This window comes from Pinus tabuliformis, chromosome 2_2, assembly GCF_031772625.1.
Source record: "Pinus tabuliformis cultivar Carrire ecotype Pingquan chromosome 2_2, CPIR1, whole genome shotgun sequence".
Taxonomy (NCBI): domain Eukaryota; kingdom Viridiplantae; phylum Streptophyta; class Pinopsida; order Pinales; family Pinaceae; genus Pinus; species Pinus tabuliformis.
This window is the reverse complement of record NC_142300.1, coordinates 1,037,161,692-1,037,173,705: the sequence shown is the minus strand read 5'-3', so window position 1 is coordinate 1,037,173,705 and position 12,014 is coordinate 1,037,161,692. Positions and strand designations below refer to the sequence as shown.

The window sequence follows — 12,014 nt, the reverse complement described above, 5'->3', positions numbered from 1 at the left end:
TGCTTCCATTTTTTGTAGATGATTTCAAAGTAATAACCCAACATCTTTGTGACCCACTTTTGTTGCTCTTAAGAGGATAATCTTTGTTCTAAAAAGTATTTAAGGCTATCATGATCCGTTTTTACCTTGAAGTGTCTTTCCATTAGGTAGGGTCACCATTTCTTAAGTGCATGTAGTATTGCCAACATTTCCTTCTCATAAATGGCTTTGTGTAAAAACTTTCCGTTGATTGGATGACTTTCAAAAGAAATGGGTCTTTCATCTTGCATTAAAACAACACCAATTCCATTTCCTGAAGCATCACATTCCACAATAAAGGTTTTTGTGAAGTCCGGTGTAGCTAAGACCGGTGCTTGGCACATTGCCTCTTTAAGATGTTCGAAGGCCTTTGTTGCTTATGGAGTCCATGAAAATGCATCTTTCTTCAATAATATTGTTAGAGGTGCTGCTATTCTTCCACAATTTTTAACAAACTTGTGATAATACCCTGTCAACCTCTAAAATCCTCGCAGATGCTTTATGGATGTGGGGATTTTCCATTCCTTAATGGCTTTAATTTTGCTAGGGTCTACCTTAACTCCTTCATGAGATACAATATGACCCAGATATTCCACCTCTTGTGCTCCAAAGAAACATTTGGATCTTTTTTCATATAATTGTTTCTCCTCCAATAGTTGTAGCACCCTGTCAACATGTTCAACATGATCCTTCCAAGACTTGTTGTAGATTAGTATATCATCAAAAAATACTAACACAAATTTTCTAAGGAAGGGTTTGAAAATGGAATTCATCAAACCTTGAAATGTAGAAGGTGCATTGGTAAGGCCAAAAGGCATGACCAAAAATTCATAATGACCCTCATGAGTTCTAAATGTTGTTTTCGGAATGTCTTCTGTCTTCATTCTGATTTGATGATATCCTGAACGAAGATTCAACTTGGTGAAGTAAATTGATCCATGCAACTCATCCAGTAATTCATCAATGACAGGAATGGGAAACTTATCTTTAATAGTGAGCTTGTTGAGCTCCCTATAATCCAGACACATGCGCCATGATCCATCCTTCTTTTGCACCAATACTACTGGAGCAGAGAAAGAACTTTGACTAGGTTGAATTATACCAGCCTCTAGCATTTCTGCAACCATATGTTCAATTTCACTCTTTTAGGCATAGGGATATCTGTATGGCCTGATGTTTGGAGGAACACTTCCTGGAATTAGATGAATAGCATGATCATGATCACGAATAGGTGGGAGACTTTTGGGAGTCTCAAATACCTTGGAATGATTGTCCAAGACTTTTTGGAAATCTAAAGAAATAGATGATTTCGATGTGGAAACATCTAGCGAACATAATTGTACAATTTCACCTCTTTGTTCCTTTTTTAGAAGCTTTGTCATACCGTTAGAGCTGATTATCTTTCCTGATTTCCCTGAAATACCCCTTAATTCAACTTCCTTTCCTTCTGCAGAAAATTTCATGAAAAGTTCTTGAAAATTAAAAGCTATTGTACCCAAGGATTGCAGCCATTGGACTCCTTGTACAACATCAGCACCTCCCATTGGAATGGAAAGCATTGGGCTAGTCAATAGATATTCTCCCATGGATAGCTTGATATTATGGCACTTTCTAGAGAAATTTATTCTTCCTCCATTTGCAACCATCACTTGACACTCTAGTGCTGGATATAGGAAGCAATTCAATTCTTTTGCTACCTTACAATGAATAAAATTGTGGGTACTTCCTGAATCAATCAACACTATTACCTTTTTATTCTTGATTTTTCCTTCTATCTTGATGGTTTGAGGAGTGTTAATTCCTGCCAGTGCATTACAAGATATGGTCAGATTCATTTCTTCTTTGTCTAGGCTTTGTTTTTGGAGTATATCCTCTTCTTTTGACCTTTCTTGCTCCTTTTCTTCTTCCTCTTCACAATCTATGTAGAATAATTTCTTCTCAGCACACTTATGACCTTTAATGTATTTGCTATCACAACTGTAACAAAGCCCTTTTGCTCTTTTTTCTTCCAATTGTTGTGGTGTCAACCTTATAGGTTGTGGAAGACTAGGGGCAACAACACTTCCATCTTTATAGTTGTGAGTGGTATGCTTCTTGGTTGCCATAATTTTGCTTTCCATTTTTCTTTCTAACTTGAATGCCTTCTCTAATGAATTAGGTTCCCAAAGGTGAACATCATGTTGGATATTATCCTTTAAAGTCCCTATGAACACATCAATCTTATGATCCTCTGGTATGTTTTTTACCCTTATGTTCAATTTTTGGAACTCTTCAATGTGCTCCATTATTGAACCCTTTTGTTTGAGACTTATCAATTGGCTAAAAAAAGTGTTGCTTTTTGTATCCTCATAATGTACTATCAATTCTTCTGTAAAAATTGCCCAAGTGATAATTTGTTTACGAGAGCAAAACCATTGATACCATACAAACTGATTTGGTTCCAAATATAAAGTTGCAATACGTACCTTTTGTGTGTTTTGCACATTATTGAGATCGAAAAATTGCTCCATCTGTAATATCCATGTTGCGGGATCCTTGCCATCAAACTTCCTCATATCAATTTTTGGAATATGGTGGGTCTTCAATCCAACATTAGAGTCTATAAAATCATTATTAACATTTCTTTTGTTTGCATCATGAGTTTCATTTACTATGCTTTCACCATTTGTAAGTATTTCTTGTAGAAAATTTGTCAAATCTGTCTTCAAATCTATCTTCAAATCATTCATCTTAGCTTCCACGCCATTCATCTTAGCTTCTACGCCCTTTATCTTAGATTCCACGCCATTTATCTTAGCTTCTGTGAGAGTGATATTTGTTGCACTTGGTCTTGTAATTTTGATATATCATCTAGCATTTCTTCCTCTTCTTCATGAGTCATGCTAGAGCTTTCAGGTTGCCTAGTAGGTGTTTTCATTTTCTTTCCTCGGGGCATCAGTTACTGATAATAATGCTCTACTATGCTCTTTGAATTCCTTCAAAATAATTTTTCAAACCAAGCTTAAGTAAAAATTTAAAAAAATGTACACACCTTTTTTCACTTTGTAGGAGCTCGATATTGCCTCTGATGTATCTCTGTAATTTCAGATCATCTAGTTCTAAAATTGCAACCTGCAGTAGCCCTCTGTGTCCTCTTTCCAATGCCACCAATATGATCCAAATTGGATTCTCCAAGGAAGAGTTATGCCAAATCTCCCACAGTGACCTGATTATAGACTAGTTCAGTAGGGCGAACTTGTAAGACATGCCACGTCTCCCTGTTTCGACCTTTGGCTCTGAAAAATATATACAAGAAACTATAGTCCGGCCTCTTTTTGTACCTTCTGACGAAACTTCAATCCAATGCTCAGAGAGAAAGTTATGACAATTTTCCTCAGGTCACCTGTTTGGAATGTAATTCAAGAATCTGCAAAAAGACCAACTTCCTTAGATCATATCTCCACAAATATAGCGCGAAAAGATCTGAAATTCAGACCCAAGGTTCAGTGTGATTTCATCTCAAATGGGTTTTTTTTTTCGCTTCTGAAACGTCGTAGAAAAAAAGTTATAGCGAAAATTCCACGATGACCTATTTGGAGCAGCGAAACCCTAGAATCCAAAGCTCTGATACCAAATGTTATGAAATCAGCTCACAAAAAGATAGAAAAGATAGATCAACGCCTTAGAATTCAGCCTCTTCGAGGGGGAAACCTCCTTTACATTACACAAATGAATGATTCTTTAATGATTCAAATGACAAAACCTCCTTTCTATATATAAGAGTCTAAGGAGTCACAATATAACCTAGCCGACCTAACAATAATAATATAAAGGCACAAAAATAACAATAGATTGATTCTATGGGGCACAGTAATAACAATATGGAGACAATAGGGGCACAACAATATTAATAAGGGATATAAATACAATAGTAATGGGGTAATCACTAGTATTATAGGGACCTAACAATGAGAGAATATTCCCTTGCTGTCAAAGGCAAAGAGGAAAGCATATGAAATTTACCTCTGATTGAGTCTATTTCAATGCTAACAATGGTAACCGTGGCAAACAAAAATTGAATGGACATTTCCAACTTATTTACTCTATAGCATCCCAATATGACCATTTAATGATAATCTACCTGCTGACAAATTTAGAATTTTCAAGGTCACCCTTTACAAGCCTTGTTTTCCTAAAATAAATTTGATGCCTTATGAAGCTAAAGTAATTATACATCAATAGATCTGTCAAAATTGGAATACAATGTAAATCAATGAGTTTTAAGGAAAGCAGGTGGATAGAACATTGATACAAGAACAAGGAAACATCATTATAGAGGATTACATAAGGCCAAACTAATAAAAAAAAATGATTGAGAGAAACCAAAATCCATTTTAAAGGATTAGATTTGCAGAACACTATGCCCTAGATGTACGCCTTGCTATAAACTCATGTCTAGCGAAACGGATGATGTATGTTCCTCTCCATTGCGAATATTGCAAAAGCCATCCCAATGGAAACAACAACCCATAATTTAAGTAATCTAAGGTAAGTTCCCTCTAGATTGAGTGCTAATCTAGTAGCAACTACAGGTTCTTTATTTGAACCCTTTATCTGCAAGTAAGGAGTCGACAAATCCTATATATGATCCAATTCTATGAGAAGCTTATAATCTTGATAAATCATTTCAGTTGCTTCAACGTATGCGACACCCTGGTACCCAAGGTTTAGATGTCCAACTACATTCCTCACACTCATGTCAATGCCAAGTTTAAGTTGTACGATAAAATTTCCTTCTTTGATTGGCTCTTGTATTAACAATGAAAACTATCCCTCACAGAGTCTCACATGTATGCAATAATTTTCAATAAGTTTTCCATTTAATCATAATTTAGACACACGTAGATAAATACTAGTAAAATGTTGAACCGTGTTGCTCGTCTTTTCATTGCCTAGAACCTTTATTATTTCCTGATATGAAACTTGGTTGTTACTTTTTAAGACAAAAAGTGAGCTCTCAGAAGAATGTATAGGATCAAAATCATTGTGAATTTTAAGATGTGCATGTACAAGATGAGGCTCAATGTGTTGTTAAAACATTGGGAAAATTGTTGTCATGATCTCATTCTGGGCAATGGGACAAGAAACCTTGTCCATATCTCTTTGCACTTTTGCAACAGGATGTGAATGAACTCCACCTATAACGGCTATCCAGATGTCAAGAGAAGCTCAAATTTCTGGGTGGAAAGCATATACACCTTCAAATATAACCACACAATAGTCTTCATAAACTTCAACATTCTTGAAGCCATTGTGACATTTCTCAAAATCAAACAAAGGGATCCTCGTGGTTTGTCGAGCTCTTATGTCTTCAATATTCTTCAAAAGAAGAGATAAATCAAGCGAGCTAGAATCATCAGACTTGAAATCCTTCACTTGACCTATTTTATAATAGATTTCCAACCAAATGACATCACAACTATCAACTTTTTCCATCTTATGAGCCAAACTCGTTTTACCAGAATAACTTGGCCCTCCAATGCCGACAATAACTGGAAGACCCTTGGCATCTACTAGAATCTGAATACCCTGCACAACAGGGAGTAGACCCCTGTCTAAATCAAATGAATTAGGCATAGGTACCAATAGGATAACATCCCTGCAAAGGTATTTTCAGAATTCTCTATTGGCTCTAAAGTGTTGGCTACATGCAATGATGAAACCACAACGATGTGCAACAGGCATCCTATTTCCAATTTGTGGAATGAAAAGATACACAAGCAGAATAGATTTGCAGATTGAAAAATAACACCTAAATTTAAAAGCTGACCAACATTGATGCCAATCCCACACCCTATTTCAAAGCCCATCGTTACTTGCGCCATCCATTCCCTGCTCCAACGTTGGTGACTTTGCTTTTAATATTCCAAGTTGAGGACAGAAGCAACGAATTTTTGAGGCCTTTTAACTGTTGTTTTTTAGCTTTTCTAGCTTTGGGGACGTTTTGGGGGACTCTCTGGTCTGAACCATAATTACTAAATTCGATTGTACTGATTAAAAAAAAAATTTGGTCCGTTCGATTATTTTCGTCGAATACACGATACACGATAATATATGAAGAATACACGATAATATATGAAGAATAATACAGATTTCAATAAAATTTAAGAGCGTATATTAACCGACAAGTTTTTGCTGGAAGTCCATATATACTAACCTATGGCTTAAGATGTACAACAAAATTTATATAATATTCTACTACTTTCGATATGTACTAAAAACTATAGAATAGGTTAACGAGATAACTAACGTAGGATTGATATATGATTTATTTTCAATTTATAGCTTAATAATTCTTTCTTTCTTTTTTTAAATTTATTTATAAATTAATAATTTGTGAACAGTGTGATATATATCTATTAAATTTAAATAAATAAATAAAAAATATGACTTTTGTAAGTGGATTTTTTTTGAGGTTTTTGAGTAAGTATAAAATTGTAAGTTGTAAGTGGATTTTTTTTTAGGTTTTTGAGTAAGTATAAAATTGTAAGATTTGTGGTTACTAATTACTATAATTATGATAAAGTAGAATAAAGTAGAATTTGTTTTGTTTTGGTTTGATTAATGTGGAGTTTATATGGTGAAATGTAATAAGGAATCTGTATAAAAATTTAGTCTCTATTGAACATCAAATTATATAACGTATAACATAATTTGTTATATAAAAATTTTGGCAACATATTATTTTAAATATAAAACTATAAGTTTTGTTTTTGTATATAGTTTTATTTGCAATATTTATGATTGAAAACCATTTTTGAAAGTTTTTGAGGCTATAAAAATTATAATTTATCTATTTCAAAATTTTAATATATTGAAAAAAATTGATATATTTTAATTATTATACAATTTATACTTCCAAATTTTTCAGTATTGAATTTTAAGCAATCTTTTTTGTTTTTTGTTTTTTTCCTATCGAATCAAATTCGAGCTTGAACTTGAATTCGAATTTGATAACTATGGTATGAACAAATGCACTTTAAAATTGGAAGTAATTTCGAACTCATAAATGTACAAATGAAATGAATAAATAAATAAGTATTCTCTTCCAGTTACAAAGAAAAACTGCCAATTGTCTATAATCATTTACGAGAAGTTTTACCCTTCCAAAAGTAAGATGCAATAATATTTGTTTTCCAACAACATTTTAACTTGATACCAATGAACTATAATAAACCATTCATTTATGAGTCTTACGATATTTAGCCCATATTCTTGGCTCAATTCCACTGCACTATCAAATCGAAATTGGAAAGCTTGAATTTAGGGCCTTAAAGTCCGTATAATTATAGAGAATGAAGTATTTAACAGAGGCAGAGACACTTGATGGCAATATTTGACAAAGATGGCTTCAATGCAGTATTCTCCATTGCAGATGTAAGAAAGCAATATAACAAAAGCATGAAAGAAGAATTCTATACTGTTTGAAAATAATAATTCTATATAGTTGACAAGAGATGACTAACAGACTGTAAATGATAAATTGTTTGATATTTCTATGTTTGAGAAAGAAATGTGTGTTTGAGAATTAGTGAAAGCTCTTCTTTGTATTTACAATACTATTTGAAATTGAATTAATAGTCATTTGGTGAATACATAAGAATGGTTCCAAATTTCATTCTAGATTAGTATTTTGAGGGCCACCAAGAACGAACTAATATTTGAGAATATTAAACCAATTCATTAATTAAAAATTTGCAGGTTATATAAGAGATCAAACATGAGAGTATTTAATAGATCCTTGGGGATCTGCGCAGTATTAGTTGTTAGAAAATTATACATTATAGAGAAATGGAATAGAAAATATTGCAGAAACATAAAAACAGAAAAAAACATAAAATAATAGATAAAAATCAGATTTGAATTAAAAAGAAGGAGTTACAGCTCACAGGTGAGTACTACACCTGGAGACTGCACTCATACAAAGAGAAATCTCTCCGTACACTCTACTATTCATCAAATGAATGATTACATTATTAAGTACATCAGTAGAAATCAGGTAGTTGCAAACAAACTCCTAAACTCTAGGAACAAATCCTAAACTAAGGAGATACGTTACAACTTATGTAACCATTTCTCCATTAATACAAAATAATATTAGTTATTTTCAACTCCCCCTCTTAATGGAGAAAGGATTATCCTGTACTCCTAGCATCCCTCTAAATAATTCAAACTTTACACTCCGAAGATGCTTAGTAAAAATATCAGCCATGTTATCACAAGTTTTACAATATTCCACACATATTTATTTTGACTGTATTTTCTCTCGAACAAAATGAAACTGAGTGTCGATATGCTTGGTATTTTTATAAAAGATTTGATTTTATGCAAGCTTGATGGTACTCTGGTTGTCAGTTTTGATACTAGTTGATTCTTTCTGTTCTTCTCCTGCATCGTTGAGAAGTCTTCTCAACCAGATAGCTTCACATGTGGCTGCACACAATGCTTGGTACTCAGCTTCACATGAAGATAGAGCTACAGTGCTCTGCTTTTTGCTGCTCCATGCTATGACCCCGGATCCAATGCTGAATGTGTAACCTGTGATAGATCTTCGATCATCCAAGTTACCTGCCCAATCAAAATCTGAAAAACCTACTAGAATAACATCAGAAGTGTCAGTGTACAAAATGCCATAATTACTAGTACCACTAAGATACCTCAACACACTTTTTGCTGCGACCCAGTGACTTTCGAGTGGTTTTGACATGAACTAGCTCAACACACTAACATAATATGCCAAATCTGGTCTAGTTGTAGTCAGATATATCAAACTGCCAACTAGCTGTCTGTACATGGTAGCATCCACCTGTTTAGTACCATCGTCACTGCTCAACTTTAAGTTCTGCTGTAATGGTGTTGTTGCTGATCTGCACTGCTCCATTCTGAACCTCTCCAACAATCTTCTGAAGAAGTAACAAACAATGTAATTAATGAAGATGCAAGCTCAGAAAAGGTTGAAATTGAGATGATATGATCATAACAGGGAATGCTAACAATCTGATCAAAGAAATCAAGCGGCAGATGTCACAAGTGTTTGAGATGAAAGATCTCTGAAACCTTCATTATTTTTTGGGATTGGAGGTATGGAGAGGCTCTGATACCAAGATAAAAATCAGATTTGAATTAAAAAGAAGGAGTTACAGCTCACAGGTGAGTACTGCACCTGGAGACTGCACTCATACAAAGAGAAATCTCTCCGTAGACTCTACTATTCATCAAATGAATGATTACATTATTAAGTACATCACTAGAAATCAGGTAGTTGCAAACAAACTCCTAAACTCTAGGAACAAATCCTAAACTAAAGAGATACGTTACAACTTATGTAACCATTTCTCCATTAATACAAAATAATATTAATTATTTTCAACTATAAGAGAGACATAGATATATGTGGTTCACCCAATTTGGGCTACGTTCACGGAGAAACATCCAGTCCTTCCTTTATATTATCTAGCAAAATGAAGAGATACAACCTACAACAAATCCGTTGTAATTGCCTCTTTGCTCTCACACAATCACCTCTCCCTTTCTCACTCTGAATACACATATACATAGCTGCTATAAAATTCCATCATATATAGCGAGGGGTTTCATTCTAGGGAAAAAAACCATAAATTAAACATAACTTCTACCATCAGATCATCTGCCTAATGAACGAATCAGATTGACTATGAAATGACAATATCAAGGCAAATTTACATCTATTTTTAGGTGTTGGCGGGGGGTTCATAAAAGTCATCGTTGTCTCCGCCGCCTTCGATGCCACTAGCGGAGATCAAAAGGGCGGTGTTTCAACCCCATTATGAACTGTGGTCCAATGCAACGATACTGTGAATAAAGAAGATAATTAGGCTCCACACCCAACAATCTCTCACTTGGAGACTGATTATAACAACTCCATCGCTACGTCATTTGTTAGACAATGACTCCACTTTGGACCTATTTGTTTCTCATCTTCATCATCATACTTGAATACTAATTGAAACTAAGTAGAATCTTAGTTTCTCCCTAATTACAACTTCTGTTAACATATTTGCAGGATTCTGGCTAGTGTGTATCTTTTACAGCTTCAATTATCCATCTTCCAACATTGACTGTATGAAATGGTACTTGAGCTGTATATGTTTTTTCTTGGAATGAAATATTGGGTTATTTGCAATATGAATGACACTTTGGCTATCACTGTATAACCTACCCAACTCCTGGTTCTTCCCCAATTCATCCATAAATCTTTGGAACCAAATCATTTCTTTACTATCATTTGCAGCAACAACACACTCTTCTTCTGTCATTGAGAGTGCAACAACACTGCAATTTTGAAACCCAACTGATAGTTGGTCCACCTAGAGTAAATACATACCTTGTGGTGCTCCTCTTGTTATTTATATCACCTGCCATGTCTGCATCAACAAATCCATGTAGAGCAATGTTTGAACCACCAAAAGCATAATGGTTGAATTGTGGTACCTCCCAAATACCTGAGAATTCACTTCACTACCATCCAATGTTATTTTCCTAGATTTTTCATGTACCTCCTTACAACTACCACTGCATGTGCAATATGATGCCTTGTGCATTCCATTGCATACATTAAGCTCCCAACTGCTGATGCATATGGAACTTTAAAAATATAAGCCATCTCTTCCTGAGTCTTGGGACACATCTCCTTACATAGTATTAAATGGCTAGCCAAAGTTGTAGTAACTTGTTTTTCATTTTGCATATTAAATATTTTCAACACCTTTTCTATGTACTCACTTTGAGACAATGTTAATTTGTGATTTTTCTTGTCTCTAGTTATTCTCATACCAAGGATTTTTTTGCAGCACCCAAATCCTTCATTGCAAATGAATCTGCCAATTTTCTATTAAGCACATTTATTTCCTACATGTTAGACCCTACAACAAGCATGTCATCTACATACAATAAAAATATAATTAGCTACCATCATTTTGTCTTTTGAGATAAACACAATGATCAGAGTGACATCTAGTATAACCTTATTCAGACATAAACTTGTCAAATGTTAGATACCACTACCTTGTAGCCTATTTTAAGCCATACAACCTCTTCTTCAACCTGCACACTAGTTTCTCCTTCCCTTTGACCTCATATCCTTATGGTTGTTGCATATACATCTCTTCCTCCAAATCCCCATGGAGAAAGTTCGTGTTTACATCTAACTTCTCAAGATGCAAATATTCTACTACTACTAGACTTAAAATAGTTCTGATTGAAGTGATTTTAACAATAGGAGAAAATATCTCATCGAAGTCTATACCTTTTTTCTATGCAAACCCCTTCACCACAAGTCTATCTTTATACCTTTTTCTACCTCCATCTTCTTACTTCAACTTGTAAACCCATATATTCTGAAATGTTGTTTTACCGGTAGGAAACCTGACTAAGTCCCAAGTCTGGTTGTGTACCAAGGATTCCATCTCTTATTTCATGGCTAGCTCCCACTTCTTCTTGGTTTCTACCTACACTTCTTCATAATATTCTAGTTCACCAGAATAAGTTAGAAATACATAATATAATTAAGGAGAGTATCGTTCAGGGGGTCTACTTATCCTAGTAGATCTTCTAACACCACTTTCAAGTGTTTGAGGTGCTTGCTGTTGTTGTTATTCTTGTTGTTGATCATTATGATTTTCAGGCACCTTTACTTTTCCTATGATGTCATCAAACACTGTGTATTCTATGTTTTCCTTTTCTTGTTTCTTTTCTTTCATCTGATCCTTATATAAAACCTTTTCATTGAATATGACATATCTACTCCTAATGATTTTTTTATTTTCATAATCATATAAGCGATAACCAAAATCATTAACACCATATCCAATAAAGGTAGATTTCTTTGATTTTTCCTCAAGCTTTGCTCTATTTTCTTTATTAATGTGGACAAAGGCTTCACAACCAAAAGTCTTTAAAATGAGTAGTTTACCTTTTTA

The 12,014-nt window shown here is 34.2% G+C and overlaps 1 pseudogene; it reads right to left on the bottom strand.

The window, feature by feature from the left end:
• Positions 1-4,452: 4,452 nt before the first annotated feature.
• Positions 4,453-10,458, bottom strand: LOC149196913 (uncharacterized; annotated as a pseudogene).
• Positions 10,459-12,014: the final 1,556 nt, after the last annotated feature.